This window comes from Coturnix japonica, chromosome 20, assembly GCF_001577835.2.
Source record: "Coturnix japonica isolate 7356 chromosome 20, Coturnix japonica 2.1, whole genome shotgun sequence".
NCBI classification, from domain to species: Eukaryota; Metazoa; Chordata; class Aves; order Galliformes; family Phasianidae; genus Coturnix; species Coturnix japonica.
In genome coordinates, this window is record NC_029535.1 from 10,682,043 (window position 1) to 10,709,297 (window position 27,255).

General features: G+C 42.7%; 1 protein-coding gene across 1 annotated transcript in view; it reads right to left on the minus strand.

The window, feature by feature from the left end:
• LOC116654281 overlaps window positions 1-27,255 on the minus strand; it is a 246,302-nt gene that overhangs the window by 150,172 nt on the left and 68,875 nt on the right. The window lies entirely within an intron of this gene.

The window sequence follows — 27,255 nt, forward strand, 5'->3', positions numbered from 1 at the left end:
CTTAAGAAGTTGATAATGAATAAAACACAAACCACTTTCTCTCTCCTCTTTCATTTGAGTAATGGAAAGCTTTGGGTCTGAACTTAAAAGCTAACTAATTTCTAAAAACGACGGTTTTACCTCAATTATAATCATAAGCAAATGAACAGAAAGAGGATCCTGTTCAACTAATTTCCAGCTGTTACAGTCACGGACGATGATTGCAGGAAGTGGTTGAGCAATAGGAGAATTCTTATTGTAACCGTGCTACAAGCAGCCTGCTCAGCTCACCCTGCTAAAGCGGCCCTTTCAGGGCTCGTGTGGATATTTAATGGCCCCGATCTGGAGCTGCCACCAGCCTCAGTATCTTCAATGGAATCTGAGGATTCCCATTTGTTTTCCAGATAAGATTCTCATACACTTTCTCTTTGTAGTCAAGTAAATCATTTTACTCATTACTTGCTAATCTTAATTTCATCATCTTCACCAGCATTAGCTTTATTTACATAGCTTACTGTTTGACAAAAGCTGAGCCACTACACTTTGCATAGCAATTCTTTATGATCACACTTGTTTCCCTAAATTGTATGCAATTCACACAGTTCTGTACACAGCACTGGGGAATGCCTGAGCACTCCTAAATGACCACGCATAGATATTCATGCAAGCAACAACCTGTTTTACATGCCGATGGCCAGCAGTTTCCCTCTTTAAAAAGCAGGACTGCCACCACCTCCTCCAACACCCCTTCTCCTCCCCACCCCCCCCAAAAAAGAGGGAAAATGAAAACAAAGAGAACACACTGGACTAGGTGCAAGAGAGCTTGTGCAGCTCCAGCTCTGTATGCTGATTTGTAAAGCTAAGTGAATCCGGATCTATTTAGATCCCATAGGAAGATTCAAAGAAGTTAAAAGCTCCATATTGCAAATCAGCTGGGCGCCCTCAGTGCAGAATAGGTCCCCCTGTATATATAACACTGCTACAGTTGTGATCAGTGGAGCCTCTGGCAGTAATGGGAAATTCTAGAGGGGGAAACCAGTCCCTTGGCTTACCTTGTTAGCTACAGTGAGCACTTCTGCTTAGTGTTTCTCCCTGCACTGAAATGCTGTGATCAACTGCACTGTCCCCATTTCCTCCCTTACTTTCTCTGCCCTTCTGGGAAGCGGTTAGGCTCTGCTTTCTTTCTGACCATCCATCAAGAACCTGAAGACACCAATTCTGTCCTCTTCCCTGCCTTTATTCTTCTCTGCTTGGGGCTGCACAGCCGCAGTAGGCTGAGGGGTTCCCTGGATGCTGTGAGCCCAACCACCCTGAGGCCAGCAGGTCACACAGCTCTGAGGTTTACATCTTCCTTGCCCTGGGGAGCTCTACATGGGACACAGAACTCCAGATATCCTAGAGGAGAAAAATCACTTCCCTCAACCTGGAATACTCATCAGGCCAAATTCCCTGCTCTCCAGTATTACTGTCCCATTACATGGACATCAGGTAATGTGTTAGTCATACTTGTGCAGCTGTCCTGAGAACAAGGAATAGAAGTCAGCAGTATAGTTGACCTTGCAGAACCTGATATTGTAGTGTACTTTGGGAAAGTATCCAGGCTGCCTTTTAGATCCCTCCATGAGATCATGAGTTGTGAGCTGCAGAAAAGCTCCTTAGAGTCTAGCTTAGTTTACACCGAAGAAGGACACTCAAAGATCTCTTTAGCTGCAGACAGAACAATAGGGAGAAGAAATCACCAAGGCACAAGCACCTCCCCTTAGCCAGGTTCAAGCTAAATGTGTACTCTGAAGCCTAAAACTGAACATTGCACATGACCACAGCCTGCACATAGGTTGTGCACTGCACTGCTTCACTGAAGGATGTTAATGTTCATCACCACTCGAGCACTCAGACTAGAGAAAGCTTAATTAAAAACATCTGACAGGCCATGATTATGTTCATACATAATCGCCAGGATGCCTATACCTGTTATGCCAGATCTTCATACTGTAAATAATTAGTTACAGGAAACCTCAAGAGGTTTCTTTAGAACACATAATTCACCATATTTTTATAGCATTTGCAATTTTAATATCAGAAACTGAAGTCTATTTTAAATAGGAAATACTAATAACAGACCTGCTTGGTTTTGCATTTGTCCCTACATTAAGAACAGGATTTATTTCCAAGCACAACAGCACATTTTGCAGAAGAACTACTGATCTGCTCATCTGTCTCTCATAGAAATGTTTAAATCCCTGAACAGGCCCATGAGAGCATGTAGGCACTGGGAGCCTTAAAGCCACTATCTGTCCAATTCATAAAAAGCCAAAAACCCAACACACTGTGAACAAAGATACTTCACACAGACCCAGCATGCAGGACTGGTGCTTATCACCTGCAGAACCCCATCACACACGTGGTTAACGCAGTTACGTTTACTTTATTTTAATAGGCTGGATGACCTAATAAAGTGCAGAACAATATCCTAAATTCATATCACTCTCTTCATAAACTCTCTTTAAAATTAGTACTTCCTTTCACACTTGACAGCAGACTTCAGTTTAATACGACCAAGTTTTGGTGGCTACAAAACTGAAATTTACAACATTTCATAAAGACTCAGGGCTGTGAAAAAGCAAATACTGATATTCATCATGATGAGTTGTTGTTATTTCTAAAGAGTGGAAAATTCGCAATGCCCTCACTTCATAAGGAATAGCATTTTTGTCTTCTGACATATTCAAACAAAAGATGTGGCAGTCTTCAAACGGCTCAATAGCAGACAAGTCATCAGTCACTGCCCAACCTCATCTCTGAAATGAAATATTCCGAAGCTGACCTCTCTCATACAGCAGCACTCGGTCAGTGCTGTCATTTTGGAAGTTGCCGACTGGAAAAAATGCAGCTATTTCCTGGAATTAACATTGCCCAAAAGTCGCAGTCCCAGTTTTGTAACTCTCCACAATCAGCACTAGTAAGAATTAATGAAATACCTGGGTATGGTAGTCAGAAGAGGAATTAAGCACCCAACACATACCAGCAGGGTCTATCACCGCACCCTTCTTCTTGACAATTGCTAGCTCTCAAATGACAACCACAGAAAATCTGCCATTCCCATTTCCTCTCATGCAACAACAACAACAACAACAAAACAACAACAAAGAAAACAATCAAAACAAGACCAAATTAAAAAAAAAGGAATAGGCGCTAGTCAGTAAGTTCCGTGTGTTCAGAGGGGAAGGCTGTAATGGAGCAATCCCATTCCAACTTCTATCGATTGCACAACAAATATCCTTCCTAGCAGAAGATAAAGCTGAATAGTCCATGGACACAAAGTAAATTTGCTGAGAAGCCAGGCTGTGTGGTGAATGAAGTGCCACAGACTGTCTGAAAATGGAGCCAAGGTAGCTCACACATGAGACCATCAGTGTGAAATGGTGTGGGACAGATGCTGGACAGCCAGGAGCGGGGCTGTAATGCAAGTGATCCACAAAACCTGTGGGTTTTTTGGCATTTCATCCTGTTTCTCTTGGTGTCCATCAGTGTATTTTGGTTAATGACAGCTCAAAGCAGCTGTGCTTATTGTTTGAAATCAGGCTTTGAGCTTAAGAATCACAGCTGGGTATCAGGTTTGATAAAATCCCACAGACTGACTACACAGTCCTGCAAGCAGCTTTCATCCCATTGCAAAGAAGTGGAGTCTGAAACATCTCCATTAAATTCCTTCATAGAAAAGCACAAGTGATGCATTTTGGATTTGTCTGTAAACTCAACGCTACAGTCAATTTGTTCACTGAAAAGCACCATCCAAACCAAACTGCACTTCGAGAACTACACGAACAGCATCTCTTTAAGATTATAAACATAAATGTTTTCAGGGATTCACCAAACCTCTCCTCTACTTATACAGTCGTAGCTTTTGTTAGCCAACAATTTAAGTTGACTGTAGAATGAAAAACATCCATTTTGGATGAAATTCTGAAAAAAAGAACACTTGTTCCATAACACTCCTTACAGGGTAGCACGCCACAACTCACTTCTATTTTGTCTTGTGTGCCATTAAGGCTGAAGAATAACAGTCACTTTACACTGATTCTCCTATACGTGACACCACAAGTCAGGTATGTTGTTTGAAGAAGATTGCTGAGATAGTGCATGCAGATGTGCTGCACTGAAGGATGTTGAAATGCAAAGTTTCAGGGAAATGATTGAGCATGGGAACCTTGAGCCTCAGAGGACATTTTAATTGTTTTATTAGGAGAGAGAACTCCTTAGAGAGGAAAGATAAGGTCTGAGATAGGATTTGAAGGATTCAGTACAGTACAAAGGCTGCCATACAGAGGAGCTTGTCCCTATAAAGTGCCTGCACTGCCATCCATTCTAACCTCCGAACAATGTGTGTCCACCCTCCATGCATGAGGTTTTCTGCTCCTGAAGATCAGATCATAGGTGATAATTTACTGTTCATTAGATAATAGGAAAGAGCAGCTGAGCTTGCAGGTAGAGGATTCCTGAGCTGTTCAGGCTATGAATCGTTCAGTTTACAGCAATACATTCAGCCTGGGGATCCCCAAATTTGGAAGTTCTTAAAAAAAATGTCAGGTACCGAGAGTAGCAGTTCTCCCCAACAGCACAATCTTTAAATATTCAGTGATTTTGTGATTAATTAAACAGTATTTCACAAAAACTTTACTTCTGTTTGTCATTTTCAAAGCCATTCTATAAACCTAAATGAATTCCTCATCATGACCTACCATCATCTGTCAAAAAGGTACTTATAAATATGTATATGATATTTCTTTCTCTACTACTTTTTTACACGAAGGAGGTATCAATGCTACAACTAATTGGACTAATTTGCATCAAAAACTATACATAATTAATTTGTCTGTTAAAAGCTTTCAGCGTTTCTTACAGGAAGCGCAAGAGATCATGGATGAAGTTTGAAGGAGTAATTAGCAATAACAGATGTCAATGCACATAACTGTAAAACTATGCCAGAAAATGCACTGGAGGAGATTAATTCCTCAACAATTAGGTTCCTATCAAATCTTCTACTTCCAGGTATTTATAGACAACTATGAACATTTCCTCACTGCACAGAAAAAGCTCATCTTTGCTACTGTAGTTTTACTCATGTCTAATATCACAGCCTATATTGAAACAGGACCTAACCATAGATTTTAGATACTCATTCTTGGAAGAGCAAATACAGAGCCATAGCATCTCATGTGGTCACTAGGACCTGCAGTGGGGAGAATGTGGCAGTACACATGGCCCCAGAAAGCACAGTCAGGACACTGAATTAATCATGGCTTTATCTAAGACAGAATAAAGGACATGAATGTTAAGACTGACAGAAGCTGCAGCGATAATGGGGAGTAAGACACCTCCAGCCCACAACTGGAGTGCGATCCCACGTCACACTGAGCTTTACCACTGGGAAACGAGTCCGTCCAGCTCCCCAGTCAGTTCACACAGTGATACTGCAAACAGCAGGGGTAAACATCTCTCAGGGCTGCCTTAGGGAAATAACAGAAAGCATAACTGTGCAAACTCAGCGTGCTCTTCTAGTGGGATTCATGCAGGTGCAGTGCTTGCTTTTCCTGCAAGGACCTCCCTCCTGCGTGTACCACTTCAAGCTGCGGTATTTGCCCTGACTCAGTCCTCAAATAAATCTCAAGGAAGAATAGCAATTTCTCAGCATTGTCATGCTACTACTTGGCCCAGATTCATCACCCTAACTAAAGCTCTTCCTGAACCAACTCTAGTTTTCAGCAAATCTCTTTCCGGCTATTTTTGTGTGGCTTTTGAGTGTGTCTGTAAACACAGCCCTAAAAGGAACGTGGTCCAGTTCTGGAGATACACATCCCCCCACAGAGTTTTTACTTCTGGGATTGAGAGTTTCCTACAGGGAACCCTTTCCAATGTGCTATGCCATATAACTGCACTGCTTCTTCAAACATCTTCTAACTACGTGGTCTCATCAATTATACTCTAACACATAGAGACAAAATGCCAGGAGCACATCCTAATTTAGTTACCACTCTCTGTGAGTTTCTACAGTATCTACCAATGTTCTAGATGCGAGTTTCCAATACACAGAAACTGCTACACCAAACTTACCTTGAAGAAATCCCTCCCCCTGGAAGAACAAGTGGTAGTCACAAATGAAGTGACCAAGAAGTCCATTCAGAACTGCTGGCATGGAGGATAATTATGACCTGCGAGAAGCTCTTTTGGAATCCTATACCTTAGGATTAGCCTACATGAAAGAAGAATTTTCCAGTATGAAAAAGGACAGGTGTGTCCACACCACAATGGAGGTGCCACCTTCATTGTCTGAACAGCAGTTTCAGCTCAACCCACTTATTACCGTTTCCCCTTGTATCCAGTCCTAACAAGATTAAAGTTTTCTTTTCAATAAGCATCTACCCTTCTTCACTGGCCAGACCGTATTAGCATGGTTGGCATTCCACCAAGGTTTAGCAACTCTTTCTAAATGGGTTTTACTAAAGAACTTTGCAAGGATCATATAACTAGACAGAGAGAGTGTAGATAATCAAATTACTGGCTTTCAGCACATACTTAGCCTTCCTTGCATCTAGCCAAACAAGATTTCACATCAAATGCAGGAAAAATTCATGCAAATAAGCTGCTAATGATTATTAGAAGACTTTTGCTCTTATGAGAGGATGCCTTATGACAGGTACCCAACATTTGCTCAAGTGATTTGTCACCTTATTTTACAATAAATCTGAGGTGACACTTTTCATGTCTGAAGTGTTCCTGGAGGTATTACAGATTAATTATTGCACACTTGCCCATTGTCACACATCAGTCTATCTACGTCAGTGCGTGCACTACAGGAGCAAATCCAGATATGTCCTCAAGAATAAGCCATGCACCCCGCATACTGCACAGCCCCAGGAGCCCAAAGGCCGTGTCCCCCAAAGCTGTTGTGCAGAGTCACTACCTTTATGTGTTCTCATTTGCTGCCTGCTGTGGGCTGGATCTCCTAATTTGCTGACAGATAGTCTGAGATCAGCTCTACTAAGCAGGGAGCATAGTTTGAGCAGAGGTTATCTGGCTATCTGCCGAAAGCATGGCCAATATGTAGCATCCCTCATTTCCCACACAGCCAAGAAATCTCTCTTACTCATCTCCACAACACTGCAGACCTAACACAGGAGGGTCAGTACAAAAACGAGATTAAAAGTAAGGCTTCCCAATCTTACTCTTCTTCCATAACCCCGTTAACATATTTCATCTTTTTCATTGTTCATCCTTGACTGTACATATCTGTGGGATCCCATTTATGGCTGAGGCAGTTGGCAGGGCAGCTCCGGTGGAGATGATGCCAGGCCTGCCTGTACTATGCATCAATAAGCATTTGTCTTATGCCTAGACCTGCCAAAAGCCTAACATCAGGGTTTCACTGTACTCTCCCAGCATAGCAATGGTTAGATTCCTTTTATCTCTCATGTTAATTTTCATGGAACCCTGCCAGTTTCTTTATGTACTACAGAGTTCCTCACTTCATTCAGAGAGAACTGTATTATTCTCTTCCCTATTCCCTCAAATATATTTCCAAAAAACTGGCTCTAAAGGAATGGGTTTTCTTGAAGCTGGTAGTGGAGCCGTGGCTTCCAATAGCTCTGAGCTGCGTGGATATCACAAAGGTCTTTATAATCAGAAGTTCTAACAAAGATAGAGCTGGGCCAGGAGCTTGAATCAGACTGTTACATGCTGGTGTTTACATACTCAGTACACAGGTAAGAATTAATGCCTGCCTATAATAAACCTTGGCTATCCATCCAACTCTTAGTCTGAAAGCACCCACTGCCCCAGTTCTGTGAGTAAATACAGCTGGCATCACCAAGAGGTTTACATGTAACTGGGTGACACCATTGAGAAAGAAAATAAAGACTAGAGGGAGGATCAGGAGCAGCACTGAGATAATAATACCTAGTGTTGGATACACCTCGAGTAGCAGCAGATTTCCAACAGAGGAGAGGAGGGCATGCCAACTATTCCACAGCCTCACAGCCTTCCTCTAGGGCAGGAGATGGACATCAGATCAATTCACTGTTTCCTTTCTGCGAATGAACCCGCTTTTAGCAGATAGGGTAAATAACAGGAAGACTTTATCTCAGAGATGTGCCCAGGCAAGGAAGGAGCTGGGCGCTTGGGATAGTCCCTACACACAGGTTTTACACACAGGTTTTGCACAGGCAAAATTTGTGCCTGAATTACCCCTTGCATGAAATCAAATGAGCTGGACAATGATCCACCAAACCTGTTCATGCTTTCTGGACCTTAAATCCCAAGCAGCCAGCCAGGTTTTGCATCTCGGCACTCTGCCATGGTTCCAGTCACAGCACAGGACCCTGCTGCACAAGCTCTGCTGTGCATTCAGCAGCACAGCTCCCTCCCCAGATCACTTAAACACTCAAAACTTACTTAAATATGGTTAAGTAGCCTATTAAATTCTAGAATCCTACACACACTCTGCTATCCAAATAAAATAACCAGAGCATTTTTCATATACAACCTGCCTCCTGGCAACTACACTTTATGACAAGACCTCGTATGCAAGCATAATAAAAACCATAAGTGAAAGACAAGACAGCACGGTTCAGTGGATTTCTATAACGAGTCTGAAAGCAGAAATCCTCGAAGCCACACCTTAGACAATAAGTATAACCACTGTTTTCTATTAAACTGGCAGGGAGTGAAAGGCAGCAGCTCCCAAATACTGGAGCTGCCCGCTCCCTGCCTGTGCCCACCACCTGCCCAGGGGGAAGAGTTGGCCATCGCCATCATTAGGGAGACGTTGTTAACGAGATTTTGAATTCCCAGAGAAAAAGAACACTTTAGGTAATCATAAGCAGAAGTAACCTCCTTTTAATTTTTCCTCGCTGCACTTTTAGGTCTCTTCCAGTCTAACAAGAAAAGCAGCTCTTTGCTTTACCAGAATCCTTGCTAAGTCTTTCCAGTTCTCAGACAGCAGCTGTGCAGTATTTGGGTACTACAGGTGAAGGCTTATTTGCTTGGAAATACTGACAGTTTTCTGTACAGTGCCTAGAAACCTTTCTAGAGACTTTTAATTTTGCTGGGGGAGGGAACACTTCGAGCTCGCAGCACTGCTTCAATGTAATCCTCTTCATTTGTCTCCACCAGGAAACTGCAGCCCCCGCTGAGTCTGGTTAGAGAGAATTAAGATTTAATCCAGACATCTTTTTTACCTGCCAGGCTTGTAGGCACAATCCCTAATTGACTGTGCAATGCCATGGGGCCTTTGATATTCAATGACCATTTTACAATGACTGGACTCCTCTGCTTATCAGAGAAATCAGTGACAGCGGAGGGCACCAGCACTTTGCAGGACACGAGTTTTGTGTAAGCTGAGTATGACAGGGCACACAGACCTGTAAAGCAAAGAACATGGCACGCCTGTCTGTCCAGAAGTCTTGGCCCTGTGGAAATGGCAAGGGCAGCACCACAGCTGCCATGGGAAGCTGCTCTGCTTTTCTACCTGCAATTTTAGGTGAGAACAACAGGAACCTGCTTGAAAAATACTGTAAGAAGTGTCGGGTCTTTTCTATGTGCTGGGCTCTGAGGGGCTGGGGGCATTGCTCAGGGCCACCATGGGCACGTGCTGTCAAAATCCATCTCCGGGGCTCTCCGGGAAGAGCAGCTCCACTGCCCTGTACAGCCAGAGGCAGCGCTGCACTTCTCACAGTGATCTGTGTGAGGAATTTCAACTTCTCTGTATTACCTGAACATCTGGGTCAGACTGTCTGCAATTCAGTTACTACATAATTTAACTGGTACTTTTCAACAAACTATTTGGTAGATTCCTACAACTGTTTTATTGGTGCACTGCATTCAATCAAATGTACTGCAGATTTAATCCCCACTTGACACAAAGCACCTCTAACAAAGTATCTTCGATAGTTTTTCACCATTAATCTGATTTTACTCGTTCTATTCCCACCAAGACCGTCATGGTGGAATTTGAGATTTGCTTTTAGACGAGCCCTACATTTCCTGGCAGACAATTTATTCCTTGAAAAAAAAAACAGCTACTTGTTGTCAAGGGAAAAATACAACAGTTTCTATCAAGAGAAATATTTTGCTTTGAGTTTTGAAATGTTTTGGCTTTTCCAAATGATGTTTCATCTTGAAATTAAGCCAAATTAAAAACTTTTAATTAAGATTCATGCGGCAAAGCCTTTCATTTGGGTTAAACAAGGTTGTTCATTCATTGCAACATACTGTTCCTACTGGTTTTTCTTTTTGTTTTTTCTTTTTCCTGTTTTATCTTCTGGGCTTTTTCGTTTTGATTCAATAGGAAAAGCACCACAAAGTAAAGCAAATGAGAAGGAAATGCAAGGAAAAAAAGAAGAACCTTTTCAGAACAGCCCATTTTCTCCCTTGTCCTTCTTCTTGAGTTCAGAAATCATTTCTATTCCACCTACAGATACAAATATGCGAAGGTTTCACCAAAATACTGCAGATATCTCAGTGCAATCCAAGTCAACAAAACCTTCCCTTCTGTAGCACACAGAAAGTCAGAGTAACGAAGCGACCAAATCACATGGATGTAAATCCTCCAGCATCTCATGCTGCCAAATGTGTAAAAAAGCAAATCTTAGAAGGAATGGGATTGAGACACAGGGTTCTCATTTACTGCTTTCACTTCTTGCTGTTACAATTATAATAATGAAGTATTTCAATCTCGAGGCTCTTCCCTTAATAGGATGCAATTAAGGACTTTTAAAATCACACAGAACTTAAAGACTTTTCTTTTAGCTGCTGCTTTTTGCCTTCTTTCTGCTTGTGCTGTTTTTCATGTTTGCTTTGTGGACTCCTTCTATTAAAAATGGGAAATTGCACAGTTTGGCTAATTAGTCAAATCACAATTGTATGCAATTTGCACGGACCAATAGTTGAATTTCACACACCATTTGGAAGGTACGGCAGTGCCATTGCTGGTTTTCTTCAATACTTGAGGAGCAATGTTCAGTTACAAAAGGGAACACTACTATTTTGGTTTTGGTTATAGATACTTTTATATGACATTATCAGTCTTTACTGAATTCTGTTTAATTGTACTTATAGTGCACTTATACACTATAGTGTGTAAAGTGTACTTTGTACTAAAGTGTACTTATACGCTATATAGAGTAAAAGTTGAGATTTTAACAATGCTAGAAGTACTTGAATGGATTGTGGAGCACAAAGGGACACCAGTCTGAAGGTTATGTTTGGTTTCAGATGCTTCTTTGACACAGACAAGCAGGAATTGCTACGCAGGAGTGAATGAATCATCAGCCCACCTTGTCTAGCACCCAGACTTCAACTCTGTTTTGTACCAGGACACGTGAGAGGACTGAACCTGGAAGTCTCCCAATACTCAACAGACAAAGGATGTCCAATATCCATTATATAAAGGATAGCATAGATGTTTTCAAGTCTTTGAATTCTCCTCAGTTCCGTAGCATTTACTGCTATAACTCCAGGAAGATTGAACTGCATCCAAATGTTCTGCTTTTGTTTCGGAGGCCTTTTTAAATTTTAATTCTTATTTTTATTAATATTGTAGCACATCTTTCCCTTTCTGGCCCACGCTGTTCAGAAGAGGTGAGTAAGATACTGCCAAATTTTCCTTTCTGCCTTTTTTTCATAGTCAAACATCTTTTTCTCACAAGATCTCAGCCTCCTTTTTGATAAACGCAGCACTGGAGTGGAACTGAGACTTTCATTTCTGTTATATATTGACTTCCTACCAGTGACAAAAGGTAACCTGAAAGCACCATTTCCAGCTCCCCACACACTGTAAATGCTCTTGGTGTGATCTGAAGCAGCAGTGCTATCACGGAATATTACCTGTCAGAGCTCCTCCTCCCTCACACGCTGTTTCAGCCCTGCAGCAGCTGCTCAGAGGATGTTCTCCGACACAGCGGGCACACAGCAGTGCTCCTCTCAGCTGAGAAATACAGCACTGAAATTACACAACTGTTTAATTCAGCAGTTTTGCAAGTGCCCGGTGCTCATAAAGCCTGCACACAGGTGACAAATATTTTTGTATTACCGGAGATATAAATACAACATAAGTACCCAAAATTACAGTATTCCATGCAGGATATTTCTTGCCTTACTTCCAGGCATCGTGCTTGGTGATAATCCCCTGTGGACTTCTGCAGCTTTTTCCTTTCATTTTGTGGAAGTGAGGGAATGAGATCTGCTGGATGTCAGCATGCATCAGCCTTGTTACTTTGGCTCTCCCAGCACTGAGTGCCGGCATCTGGATGCCTGACTCCAAATGTAGGAAAGCGACAGTTAATTTTTCTAATGATATACAAAACTTGTAGGAATGCTTCTGACATCTTCCTTTCACTTATTTTCTCCTCTCTTTTGCCCTATAACTCTCCCCCAAAATCGACAAATCAAAACAACGATGAGCTGAATTACTGACATGCACAGTTCTCTCTTCCTTGGGAATGTCTTGAATTTGTATCGGGAAGAAGTGGTTTTGCACCACAAACACTGCTTGACTCACTCCTTCATCTATCAAACGCAACAATTAAGTCAATCGAAATACGGGCTATTAAATATCATTAAAAACAAATATTAAAGAGTTTTTTTTTTCCTCTCAGAAATTACTGTGAGGATTGCATAGCTAGCTGAAAAGATAAATGCAGACATTCTTCTAATGGATGGCTGATTGAAGCAAGCCTGGTTCAAAATAACTTTTCTCATGACCGTTCATTTATGACTGCTGCAATTAAAATTATCCACTCATCTCTGGTATGAAATCAGATATACTTTACCCATAAATTCAGCACTTGCTACAGCTGAAGTAGCCACAGACTGCACGTTTCTGGAAAGGCTCTGTTGAAGTTGATATTTCTCCAACCCCAAATCAATTGAAACAAATAGAAACTTCTCCATGAAGTCAGTGTGCTTTGGATCAGATCCTATTGGTTATTTGTACACACTTGCTCATCGCTTTCCTACTCTGAACAAATTACCTGAAGACTTGGCTGTGCTTCAACATTGTCATCAGGCACAAGTTTCTACTACTAATACTAAACTGAAATAAAAGATCAAAGAAACTTTCAATGGTGAAATTAAGGCAAGCAAAGCTGAAGCATGCATTACTTGCAACATTTAACTCTTCTGGTTGTGAGCTTTCACTCTCTATAGGAAATGCCAGAGGAGACAGAAACATGGTCAGATAAACGTGCACCGAGTTTTTATGACCTATTCAGCACCCTCAAAACACAAACCCCTGCATTTCCCAAGGTCCATTTTGCAGCATCTCTCAGAGGCAGTAAGTTGTTACTGTTCTCTAAACCACAGAGAGGGAGTGAAGCCATAAACACTACACCTGAAGAGTGAATGAGCAAAACCTGGTTTGGTGGTTGTTTCAGAAACAGCCAGTGCAGAAGGTATAGGCAGAAGGTACTCTCATTGCTACTTTTGAGTAGCAAGTCCAACTTCCAGTCCCATTTCATCTACAAATATACAGGCTTACACATCTTGTTTTGTGAATTCCTATACGTGCTATTTTCTTTTTCTTGAAAAGTGTGGTTTCACCCACAGCCTGCCAAGAGCCCTGAACCAAACTCCTGGGCTTTTTGTGCAAATAATGCTCGTCTGAACAATCATCCAGCTGCCAACCACAGCACAAATGTGAGCCCAAGCTGTACAAAGTTGAGTTTTCTTTCTAGCTGCCCAGAGCAAAAGAACTTTCCCCTCTCTCCCTGCATGTCTAGCATCATCATGGCAATATACTAAATTCAGCTGTCTGGCCCTCTCTGTGCCTAAAAGGCATGAAGGACATGGAGGAACTGTGGGCTCTATCACATGCAAAATTTCTTTTGTAGCACATCAGACTCGGACGTGATCGCTTGTGACATGACATCAAGAAACAGTTTTGTTTCTTTCTTTACCCCTAAGCTAAATGAAGGGTTTATATTTCGCTTGTGGTTAATGCCAATGTTGATAATCATGTATCTCTACCATACCATGGATCGCTGCCTCTCCAGCAGCACGGCCCATAACCTATCGATAACTTGGTTCTCAGAGGTGCTTACACCATACCGGTTGGGATTCTTTTCCTTTCCATTAATTTCACTGTTATCCCCTTTTCCCCCTTTTGTCTGTCACTCTCAATTTCAGCAGCTATGCAGTGCATTTCCTCGGGCTGAAAAAGCAGAGCAGCAGCCTCCACAGCAATGGTGCCCCAGCCCCACATATAGCACCGAGTCACAGCAAGGCTGCAGGTAGCAGGTCCCCTCCACCAACCTACACAGCATTCCTGCAGCAGCACTTGCCACCAGTGCTGCCCCAAACTCCTTCAACCAAGTCACTCTTTGCTCCCTTCCCTCACCCATCAGATTCTTCTAGTGGAAACAGCAGCTTTGGGAAAGGTGGAAAAGCAGACAGGAATGGCAGGCAATGCTTCATTTCAGTGGTTTCACCATTCTGGTGTGGGCTCTTCCTTGCCATGCTGGGGTTTTTCACCCCTCAGTGTTTGTGCTGTAGGCACTGGTGTGACAGAGGCAAAGACTGTGCTGCTCCCACTGCAGTGGGAAACATCAGCTGCACACATTCCCCAGCAGCACAGCTACAGAACACGCGGTCTGAATCCAGACTTTTGTAGAGATGAACTTCTGAGATAGTATTTGTTGAGTAATTTTTAAGACATATGTATGCAACACAGGGGTTAATTCATTGTCTGCAAATGACTTAACAGAGCACAAACAAAAGGAAAACTGGCAAGATTTCTGTCTTTAACTGTTTCTTGCAGAAGAGAATTCATTAACGCTCAAAGCCACCATTTTTAAAGAGAAAATTTTGCACTCAGAAAGAACTTTGAAGTCAAAAGTTCCACTCTTGCCACGAAACCCACTACACTATCACATACAGCTGACCATACCCATCTTCTTTCTGCATACTCTGCAAGACAAACGCATAAGCACACATATTCTCTAACCTCTTTATGGTTAGATGAGTATTATATAATTTTCTCATCTTCTTAATTTTGAAGCCCTTTTCTTTTTTTCTCACAAGCTAAAAGGATTCATGCGGTACCTTCAGCACAGAAATTCATACTAAGCACTGTATGTTTGTGTTAATCAGAAACATGCAGCAACACGCTATCCGTGTAGATAAACAGGGTGGTTAATTGAGAGAAACGTCCTGCTCAGCGCTTTGCTTGTTCTGGTGTGCCTGTTGCATTGGTGTGCAGTTAGTATGAAAAAAGGAAACAAAAAACACCACACATATTGAAAGTCCTTACTGAAAATGTACAACATTTGTCATGACTTTCCTGATCCCCACCCTGCGCAACAACTATCACACACAGAGATATCTATCTACTCTCGGCAGACACCAGAATGTCTTCCATATGACACGTTACTCAAGCTATATTGCTCCGAAATTGCCATTGATGGAGGACATCTGATCTCAAAGATTTATTTTAAGTTTCATACGGTGCATCACATGGTCTTGTCAGGTGGGATCACGTCAGTGATTTATGCCATAACATGAGTCAGCCGTGTATAAATTGGGTACATTCATACAGAAAAAGGAGACAAATTTTTTTTTGGCAGTATCATAAGCAGAATTTCCCCTTTTCTCACATTCTTTTAAAGAGGAAGGTATTGTGAGGTACAAGAAGTAGCTAAATCCCTGAGAATCTTCAACCAAGCCCAAATTCCTGATCCTGTATTTTGTGTGGGTGGATCAGCGCACCAATAACAGGAAAGCCATTAGATGAAAATGAAAGTGAGCTTCCCTACTATTTTCTTTGGGCTCAGCTGTTTTTCTTCTACAAATTTCAGACCTCAGTTTGTGCAAATCTCTCTGTCTGATGTTCCCTCTTTATTTTATCACTGGAAGAGAGCAAGAGGAACACCACCAATATCATCCTTCACCTGGAGAGTAGGAAAAATAACATGAAAACATGCAGGTTCTTTCACAGTCCTGGACAAGCAACAAGGCTCCTTGCAGCCCAAAGCACACACTGGGAGCAGAGGGAAGCTGCCTGGGCAGCACCAACAGTGCTGTGCCCAGGGAAGGCTCAGGGCCAAACTCTGCTTCCACTCCCATCCCCTCTCTCTGCTAAAGGGCTCAGACACGAACCTCAGCGCACACGCACTAATATCACCCCAAAGCTGTAATCTCACATAGCTTCTGGGTGCTATTTGCTAAGAGGGGTGGTGCTGTAAGAGGGAAGAGGCCCACCAAGATTTGCCTGTGCTACACTACATCCATTTCTCATTTGTCATGTACAAGTCACATTTTGTTCTTTAGAAAATGCACCTTGTGATGCAGGTCTCTCCTGTTGGTAGCTCGGAAATAGTGGAGCTTCAAATAAACAAGGTCTCCTTCCTATGCCACTTCCACCACACTACACTTTTCACTTGCTCTGATGAGACCATCCCCAGCATCCCCTTTGGTCCATGATGCTTTTCACAAGATGGGACTTTCAGAGTGAACTCAGACAAGCAGAAAATAACCTACTGAGAAAAGCCTAATCCATGCACGTGACTCCAAAATCCAGCTACGTCCCATGAACCCATCACTCTAAGAGGAAGCTCACTCACCAAGTATAAAGCATGCAGGGCCCAGATGCCTGCACTGCTTGTGGTTCTAGATTAACATAACGTATCCTTAACTGTGAAGCTTACTTAAAACACACAAAGCAGCTCTGCCAGTTCTCATTTTATCCCACACAGCAAGCTGCCTTCATTTGCAGCTGTGAGGAAGTCAGCTGCTCCACCTGTGCCACGAGTTGCCATGCTCTGCTTGTGCTCCTCAGCTCTGCTGTGTCTGGGGGAACACTTCCATGGGAATAAAGTTGTGCACTGTGACCAGAACAGGACACAAAAACCAAAGTGCTCCTAAGTTTTGCAGCTACTTTCTGTGCATGAAGAGAGGCGAAGCAGCACATCCCTGCTGCGCGCAGAGCAGGTACAGATAGGAGCAGTCCCTCAAACATACTTGGGTTGTGCATTAAGAATCAGCTCATGAGTGGTTAAATTAGTACTGTCAGAAATACTAACGCCCTGTTAATATGAGTTAACACATATCTCTTTTTGTCCATCAGCACATATAGGACAATGATGTTTTGAAGAAGCTGGGAAGCTTTCAACCTCATGAGGAAATGTCTCCATCCACAATAGGTAAAGGGATTACCTGCAGGTAACTGACATAGCCCCAAGAGGAGGCTAAAAGAGAAACAGATAATGTGCTGCTAAGATTTATTTGGCTTTTAGAGTTGCAGAAGTGTTGTAATAAACAGAGGTGTGCTATTGCCTATTCATTTGTGGCTTTTTGGAACCATTCAATAAAAAATAGACTTCCCGATCCTTAATGGTGCTATGCAAAACAAACCTGGTGCACTCTATCATATGAGATAGGAATTACGACTAGAAGCGATACCACATCTTTATCCTACACTTTTTTCTTTAGGGAAGATTCTCCCACAGTTGCACGAGACAAAATCTGCAGCAAAGCTCCATAGATGTGAGAGAACCAAGTGCTGAACGCAAACAACGCATTCCAACTGACAGAGAAAGATGTGTTACATTAGTTTATATTTCTGGAGATGATCTAAGCCTTTAGTTATCTGTTACATCAAATGTCTCCGTTTTCCTTCTGTAATCTAATATCCACCATCAAGCTTGGCCTACATTTAAAATTTATACAAGTTTTTTCAGATGCTGCCATTTTGCCCCGGGCCTTTTGGGTGTTAAGCTCCAGTAATAATCTACACTGTTTCTTTAAGAAAGTTCATCCATTCACTTTAATTACATTTTCAGCCCTGGTTATTGTCCCTGTGCCTGCAAAGAATGTTTCCAGCCATAAAAAACCATTATCTGCCACAATTATGGATAACCAGAGCGTGGCCAGAGGGCAGAAATGCCATGGTGAAAGAGTACCGCAATTCAGCGCAGAATTTATAACTTTCCTCAGGGCTAACTGTCAGCCTGATCACAATGCCTGACAAAAAGATCCAGCAAAGCAAATGCAGATGCTGCTTCTTGCCTGCATGGTTGCTCTTTTTCGTATATTTTTTTAAGGTGCAGTTTGTTATAAGACATTAAGTTGCAGCCAGTGGAGATGCAACGCTGCAGAAAAGACACCGCTCCCAATTCAGTTTGCTGGAACACAGATTTAGACCACACGAATCCAGCAGCATGGTTTGGTTTTGAAGACACCTTGTTCTCTGCACAACCAGAGTGTTTCAAAGGTACACTGAAAATACCACTGGTTATCAGCTCTGGTAGCCAAAGCTGCATGTTCAGTCTCTGCTGTGCTGTGCCCTCTTTGCTTCTCACCAATGCCAGACAGAGACAATTTTCCACAGCTACCCATGTTTCTGCTCTTGCAACATTAGATCTTTCCATCTCTGATTCTTGTGGTTATTAACATGCAGAGGAATGCCAAGCTGGAAGAAAGATGAAATTCTTGACAGTATTGAAGTACATCTAGTTGTTCCTCTGGTTCCATCTGGACAGCTATGTCCCAATGGCACAGAGGCTTCGCATAAAGATTCCTGATGTGCAGGCTTTCAACAGAAGAGGGAGAAAAGATCCTGAATCCCAGAACGTATTTATTTATGAGATCAATAATATAAATCCTTCTATCTTTTCCAGACAGAAGCCTCAAAAAGACAACGCAAACATGACTCAGGATGAGTCTTTTTGTTTTGGCTGACAGAAAACCAAGCCAACATGAGAAGGACCTGGGTGCTGTCCTGGCACCCCGATGCCCTACAAGAAGTGAGAAGCAGGGGAGGGGTCTCCTCTCCCCTTGGCATGCTCCAGACTTGCCTCCATCTGCACCCATCCACAGGAGCAGGCAACTGCTGCAGGTGGACCTCACAGGGTAACAGAGGGAGGCTGGGGATTGCTATCCTCCACCTTCAGTGCAGACTGCGGCCCTGCTCAGCTTGGCCAGGAGGCAGCTGGCTTTAAAAGAAGTGCAGAATAAAGCACTTGAAAAGATGTTTGATTTCCACCCTGGGATTTCCAGAACTACTGTGCTTCCAATGGGACCGTGACACCTGTGGGCATCTGCCTGCAACACCAGGAACTACAAAAATGTGGCCCTAAGTGTCCACTGATGAAACAGAGAACTCATAACTGGTATGATGTAGATAGCTCAGTTTCTCCTTTCATTTTTAACTACAGGAATCCAAAGTACAGAAAAGATGACAGCTAAAATTCCACATAAGATAGCAGAAATGCTTTTTGCTTGTTTCTGGGCAATGCAGTGAGATTGCTTCATAGTTCTGGTACAGCACCTCAGCAAAACCCCTCTGAATTTTGCTCAGTGCTACATGGGCTTCATTCTTGGGGTCAGACCATCCGCAGCTCAAATGCAACAGAACTGTAAGGAAAGGGAATATTCCTGACAGCTGTCTGAGATGGCAAACCCTCCCCAGTTCCCACCGCCTTAAATCCTACTCTGGCATGAACAGGTCGTAAGATTTGGCACCTCTGATTCAGCTTCAAACTCAGCTTCTATCCCAAATGTAATCCAGGGCAGAGCTCCACCTCTTGGCACATCTTCAATAAAACATCATTCTACCTGAACCTCAGAAAAGATAAACTATTAAAGTAATAAGAGGATAATTTAACCTCTTTAATCAGATAATCCTCCAGCACATTGGACATTTATTTGCACGATATATTCAGCAGTAATGAGTTTGCAGCTCGGATTTAAACAATTCCCCACCCTCAGAAAAGCTGAAGGAAGTGGTTGAGACGTTCCGTATCTCAGGTGCCATTATGTGAATGTGAAAACAAATGAGTTTAATTGGGGAGAAATTCATCCCAGACAGAGGGCTTGCCCAAGGCCCTTGTCTGAGAAACCCCACTTAACTCCTCTCTAGTACAGAGTAGCTACTCAGGCACTAGATACCAATTAAGCGCTACTTATCTTTTTAACGAAGGGCTGAAGCAGAAAATGAATTATTGTTTTGATGTGTAAATGATGTCAGTTTGGTAAAGGAGTGAAAGTATTCCATCTGAGGGGACACGCAAAAATAAAGCGATAAAGTGTTTGCATGAACATACATGAAAGTTCTCCTGTGCTTTCCACGGCTCTGCAATAGCAACTGAGATCCTCTGTAGCACTCAGCCCAAAACTGCCATCTCAGCAATCCTCCACCCCTCCGTGTCTCTGTGCCAGTTTCAGCCAAGCCTTCCCTTCAGAGACCAAAGCAAACAGAAATGCTCCCCTGAAAACTACAACTTCTCATTTCAGCTTCTGCTGAAATAACTGATTCCTGATTCTGAGCAGCTGCTCTTGCTCACATTTCCCACAGTTTCATATACGCAGATATTAAATGTTCAAAAATAAACTGTTTTACTTCGGTTCAAACCAAATGGCTCTTTCAACCTCAGCACACCTTTTCAGCTGATAAAAACGTTTCAGAAATGTTCTGAATTTACCAGACCTTCTTGTTTCCCTGAACATAAAGTTGTCCAGCAGTAACGAAAGCAGCGATTGCTCCAAGGCAGCTGATGGTCCCAGACTATGCAATGGATTAACAAAAAACAACATCGATTTGAATATCATTATAAATTCAATTTAAGAAATACTTGTTGTGTTTTCTTTAGCTTTTGCTGAGCTGTGGCTTTGCCTTAAATGGGGCACATCTTCCAAGTGGCTGCAGTAATGAGCAGCGCTCTTCAGAAGACAATTTCCCTGATACAGATCTTTGGAAATGAAAGCAGCTCTCTTGCCATGGAACAGAAAAGTGAAATATGATGCTTCCTCCAACCCCCAGTGCCAAGGACGCGTGAGCTCAGAACTCCTCCTCAACAGCCGTGGATAGCATGACATCTATCTGAAGCCTATAATGCACAAATTATTGAGGTATGCTTGTAGTGAAAACTTCACTTTAGGCAGTGGGACTTGTGATTAATTGTTAGATACACGGATAACTCACTTGTAAGACTGGCACCCTCTGAGGACAGACTGTGTCACAAAATCAGATTTCAGCTAAAGCAGAATAAAGTAACAAGCTGTTAGAGGACGGAGGAGGCATGGCCATTGGCAGTGCAGGGTGGAGGGACACAATGGTCCTTCACACTTGTGAAATACGCTGGTTTTCTGAGATAAGAACAAGTGCCATGATTAATGTGTGAATGATGTAAACTAATCTGTAACAAAAGGCTTCTCATTCCTGAAAAATCACTGGAAAATTGTTGGAAACCCACAGTCACAAACCAGAATCTAAATCCATTTACAGGTTTGGTATCTACGGTTAGATATGTTAATTGCCAGTTCATAGCTTAAAAGAGACAAAATGTCACCTTACAGCTGACAGAAATCATCCCAGCTTTAGCTCCACCTTGATGACACACAATAAAATTCCCTTTGCATGAGTACAAATCCCTCATCCCAGACTGTAATTACAGAGTAGTTGGGGAGTAGCTGCCATATTTCCTTTGCAGGGTCATACAACTCATTAGTCAATTACATTACTGAGACACTTTCAGTATTAATAAATGAAGGTGGTGCTCATCTCATGGCTGAGGATGGATTGTTTCTTAAGGAAATAAATATTTGATGCATATCTTCACAGTGTCTCTTCAAGAAAACCATTATCACTTCAAAATAGTTCCTCCAAGCAAATAGTGCAATTATATCTTTTCTGCCTGAGACAAATAATGATAAGGTGCTGGGCTGCCTCCTTGTTTTCACATTTCAAACCCAAAAATCAGTATGTGGTATAAGCAGGTGAAACTTCAAGGATGTAGTTGTGGATGGACTCAGGGCTGCAGCCTCCTGCCTTAGCCAAAACGTCTCTCCCAAGCTCCATTCAAGGTGACTCACAAATAATAGTCAGATCTTGTACCCAGCTTCATTAGAAGCTCATTCCACAAGTAAATCCCACTCAGTGATGGGCAAACAGAATCCACTTCTTTGTTTGGATGCTGAAATCTTCCACTTAATGGGAGTAATTAGCATCATGCCAGCTTGTTAACATCTAATATCTTACTCCTTAAGATATGAAAAAGTTAAATTGATCAGCAAAAGTTGTTTGAAGCGCATTTCTCCAAAATTCTCACGACCAAACCCATCTAAAAGCAAGGGGGAGGGAATTATACTCAGAAGTTACTTGGAGGCTTTTAAAAATTCCTACTTGGTAGCCAAGCATTGAAAGGACACAGCCCTGAAGAATTTTTCCATTCAGCCCTTGAAATCCAATTTAAGAAACGGATTTTGGAGCCAATAAATATCTCTGGATCTGCAGTTTCTGGTGGCTGGTTTTCCTGCAGTCACACAATGCTGCTGTGTTACAATCACACCCCAAACATCAATGTGACCCAAACTGCTGCTCTGAGCTGGGGCTGCAGAGTGCTTTGGGAAGTCTGTATGGTAAGAGACACTGGCCGTGTTTGATAGGATGGTGAATGAAACACCTGAAGAACTTGTCTATTTCTCATAGGCTTTGCAGAAGCTTTTGTTGGAAGCATTAAACTACCGAAAGCAACTTTGACCACATCCCATAGAGATGACGACTGATGGCAAAATGAACTCCAGCTATCTTTGGAAATAATGTCTCCTAACGCTCAAGGAAAGCATCATTTGCTAACTTCAACACACCACATTTGGAATGCATGTTTCATATTCTGTCCTTTTACCTCAGAGGAATGTAGATTTTACAGGTTGTTTTTATTATAGCAAACACTTAGAAATCAAACAGAAAAGTAATTTGTTACTACTGTTGTTACTACTCAATATTTATTTTATGGCAGCATGCAAAATCCCAAGTCAGGATAGTGACCTGTTACGTTCAACATTAAATAACTCATAGGTAGATTTCAATTAATGGTAATTGCAGCTCACAGAGCAGGAAATGTAACGCTGCTTCTGCAGTTGCAGACACAGAACTGCAGGGCAGCCCTTCCCCTGTGGCACTGCATTCACAGCCATGCAGCCCCCTCACAGCATGCAAAGATTAAACCATGGGCAGGGTGGAGGCTCAGCTTTTTGAGATGCAATTACCAGAAATTGATTCTTTTAAATAATTATTGTAATTGGTTGCGCTTGGTGTTCAGGGAAACCTTATTAATTGGGACAATATCAGTAAGCACCACTCTGCAATAATCCCATAGCATGTTCTACAATAGAGCTGCTCCTGATTTGCACTAGCAGAAGAAATGCAGGCCTACAATTTGCAGAAAGCATTTGACTCATCGCTTAAAACATAAGTCTCAGGCACATACGCATTGACTTCAATGGAATCAACCTGCTATGAGGCTGGGAAAGTCCAGGCACAACATCAGCACCTGGTTGCCTCCCTGCTCCCAAACCAGCCCCTGCCCTACCTAATGACACTGCCAGGAAACTACAACTCCCCCAGCAGGCTCTGAGAGCCATCTCCCTGCAAACACAACCACCATCAACCCTAAGCTCTCCTGGGCTGCTGCACTGGCTCTGCAGATGCTGACTGCTGATGGTGCTGGGAGGGAGTGCTGGCTTCTGCTAAACCTGTCTGCCAGCAGCTGGAGCTGGGGTTGCTTACACCCAGTTGTTGCAGACAGTGAGGAAACCATCCAGTGTCCCAAATAAATTAATGAATTCTCCTCCTCCCAGCAGACTCAGTGTTAGAGCCAGGTGCCTGTAATCGCTCTCTTGCTGCCTCTGAGTCACTGTCAGACAGAGCCCAGCACAGAAAGCCTGCAGAGTCAGCAGAGGCAGCGTGCTGCACTGTGTCTGTAATTCAGTAAAATCAGTTTAAAAATAAACTCCTCTTTCCTCAGCCCATCCATTGGCCCCTGTGCTCACTCACAGTGTTTTGGGAGAGAGCACCTGAACTGCATGAAAGAGCTTTTGCCCCTTGTGTTAAAACTGTGTAAGTCCAGCCCCTAAGCAGATGAACCAAAGTTGAGGTTTTTGGAGAAGCCTGAAGGAGGTGAGCATTCAAAACCCATTAACATTCAATGGGAGTGAAGCACTCACACTCTCAGATGCCTCTGGAAGTCCCAGCCCCTGTCTTCAGGTTAAACTGAGGAGCCCAGGACAGGAGATTTCACCTTGTTGCTGTGCTTTCTAAGGACAGAGCAGAATTTGTACTTGCAAATGCAGGTAATGGGACATCCTTCTGCTCATCACAACCTCCAAAAACTTTCTCACTCCCCTAGAGCCTGCTGTGACCAATCCCATAAGCCAGAGCCATTGCAGTGACAGAGCGGGTATCATTTCCATTTGTCATATTTCCACTTTGGGTCTAACTTTACAGAAATGGGAACTTTTCACAATGGAACATCGCTTGGATCCATCCTGCATCTGCTTCTGTCAAAAAATTACTGGCAAAACATATTAGCATCCTAGCTTATTATCTGGCCTTACACCTAATTCCCACTCCCCAGACCTCCTAGTCCCTTGTTCACATCTAGATTACTGAAAGTTCTATGCTGAAATATCCCTGTCGATCTGACCCCAGCGCAAATGCTTTTCCATCTGATTCCAGGACCGTTATTGCAGCTAGTCAAATAGCATCTTATATTTGCAGTGCTTGCTCCTTTCCAGTCAATCTTTCCATGCCACATAATAACCTCAGCACTGCAGTGTTGGTGTGTACAAACATGGACTCATGGCAGGTCATGCTGCAATAGATGCACAAGTTGATGCTTTGGGGGATGAAGGAAGCAAAGGGACCGGAAGGTCTCCTTGAGCTTCTCTTTGCCAGCCCTATCAGGAGCCCTGGAGGAAATCCTCCTCTGCAACCCACAGAGCACAAGACATCAAAGACAAGAAAGACAGGCCAGTGTTAGGACAGCAAATGAAAGCCAGCTTCGGGAATGCTACAGGATATGAGAGTGTGCCACGGCCAACCACTGTAACTTGGCACATCACAATCAATAGGACTGGAGGTGTTGAGAATCTAAGCCACAGGACATGCCTGCACAATGCACCTCAACCTAATGAAGAGATACCTAAGAGCTAGGTTAGGGATCCAAAGCAGCCTTTCTGCACTAGCGTAGTGTGGTACTACTTTGCCAGCTGCAGATCCCTGCATTTCATGCTGATGCAGGTATCTGTGCTGCACCATGTTGCAGCCATCTCTAATTCCTCTCTGCACAAGTTCCACTGGTACACACAGACATACACGATCTTTTCCTGCTCTGTACAGTGGCTGCAAGAATGGAAGCTGTTGGATGCAGAGATGACTGTCTAAATACATACACAGCAAGGCAAAAGCCAGGAGAGTAAAGGAGGCAGGACCCCAGCCCCAGCCTTTGTCAGGCTGCTGATGGGTAACACAACAACACTGCAAGGAGATCCAGGAGGGACTGTGCCTACTTGCACAGGGAATTCAAACAGCTTATTACCAAAGCCATTTTCTCTTCTTTTTTATTATTATTACTTTCTTCAAACAAAGCTAATAAATCAAATCACCCAAGATGCACATTATGCAAAGCTTAATTAGATTTGGCACACATCTCGCTAGGAGTAGCACCCATCTGACTTTAGATCAGAGAACTCAGGTTTGATGGGTGGAACCAAATCGCCCACTTTGGAGTTGCTAAATCTACTTTTAAATGCAGCATGTTTGCATTTTTTCACTCTGGGACCTGGAGGAGGTGAGCTTTGTTTGGCTTTTGGGCAATGGGAGCAGTAGAAGAGGATCAGAAGGATACATGCTTATGAAGAACATAAATCTCTTGTTGTGCAGGCATGGAAGAATCACGCAGAGTTGGCAGAAACCCTTTTCATGGAGCTACATTTCAGAAAGCTGCTGTGAGCTTCTGGAGCTCCTTCCTTGACCACCACCTCTTCTTTTCTAAGTCTTCTGAGGTATTTCTAATCCACGTACCATAAAACTTATGCCAAAATCCAATTTGACACCACATTACTTGACAGAACAACCTCCACTGCTGACATCTCTCCTGATTTTATTGCCCACAACTCCTTGAGGAACAATATTTGGTGAAAAAATCCAGGCGTAATTTACAAAAACACCCACATTTATAACCCACACAGGGAAGAAAACTGTAAAAAAAGACCAGCCCCATACCTGCCTCCCTGCAACAGCACCAGCACCCCATGCCCTGCAATGCCATCCCACCAGGTGCCTGCAGCGGGCAGCTTATTTCAAACAAAAAAAACCAGAGAAAATCAGCAAATAACTCGGTGTAACAGACACTGCACTAAGAAAGCCCCATGTCATTTCTACTCCCAGCTGACTGACAAAACAAAAGATAGTGTCAAGTTCTCTGGGGTGACACCCACGTTCAGGATCTGCCTTAAAAGAGGATGCCAGATGCTTCTGCTGAAGCCTGAGTTTTTTAATCAACACACCTGACATTTTTTGATCTGCTGAACGGGAGATTCACATTTGTCTTATTTACAAATACAGAAATAGGCAGAAATAATGAAATAAAGGGAGGCCAGTTCATGCTCCAGTGCACCACGTACGAGAAGTTGCAGCTGACAATGACATTGAAAACCAGTTGTCAGTCTAATGTAATCAAAGAGACAATTGGCTCTGCTGGCAAGAACTGAATTAGTGTTTTCTGTCTGAATCAGTGTCATCTTCTGGGGAGCAGTGAAGCTTATGCAATGATAACAAAACTCCCCAGAAGCTGCATTTGTTACTGAAATATGGTGGTGCTTTGGTGCTATGTAACCTCATTCTGTAATGTAATATACCTCATGGTCATGCTGCTGTTCTCATGTTTCTTGCAATGATACAATTCAATGACCAGATAATAGATCAAACTAGACAACCATAATATTAAAACTTTAAAAACTCTCCTTGAAAGCAAATGTGGTTTATTCTCAAATGCTTTCACTGCTACAAGAAAAGTCAGTTTACAACATATTCATTGCTGGCATTATGACTGCACCCAGGAAATTCACCTCTGTTTCTGTGTCAGTGCATAGAATGAGATGTTTTTATGGCTGGAACACGCTGCATGTGCAGCCCCTGCACTGCACAGCTGCCCTGTTGGCCCTGTATGGGAGATGGGAACGGCGCAAGAGGATGGAAGGACTTAGAGCAGCACCTCAGCAAAACCACCTACCCTCAAATAAATGTCACTGCAGTGCACAAAATGTTAAAGATTTCTGCATTTACATGTAGTTATATTATCTTAATAGTTGTGTTTATGTAACAAACACCTGGAAACCTCTGCTTACTGCTCTGTTTACTTAGTGCCTTTCTTTTCCCATAGTACAGCAATGTTGATAAATAGACAATCCAAGTATTAATCAAAGCAATAATTCACTATAAATGCATCT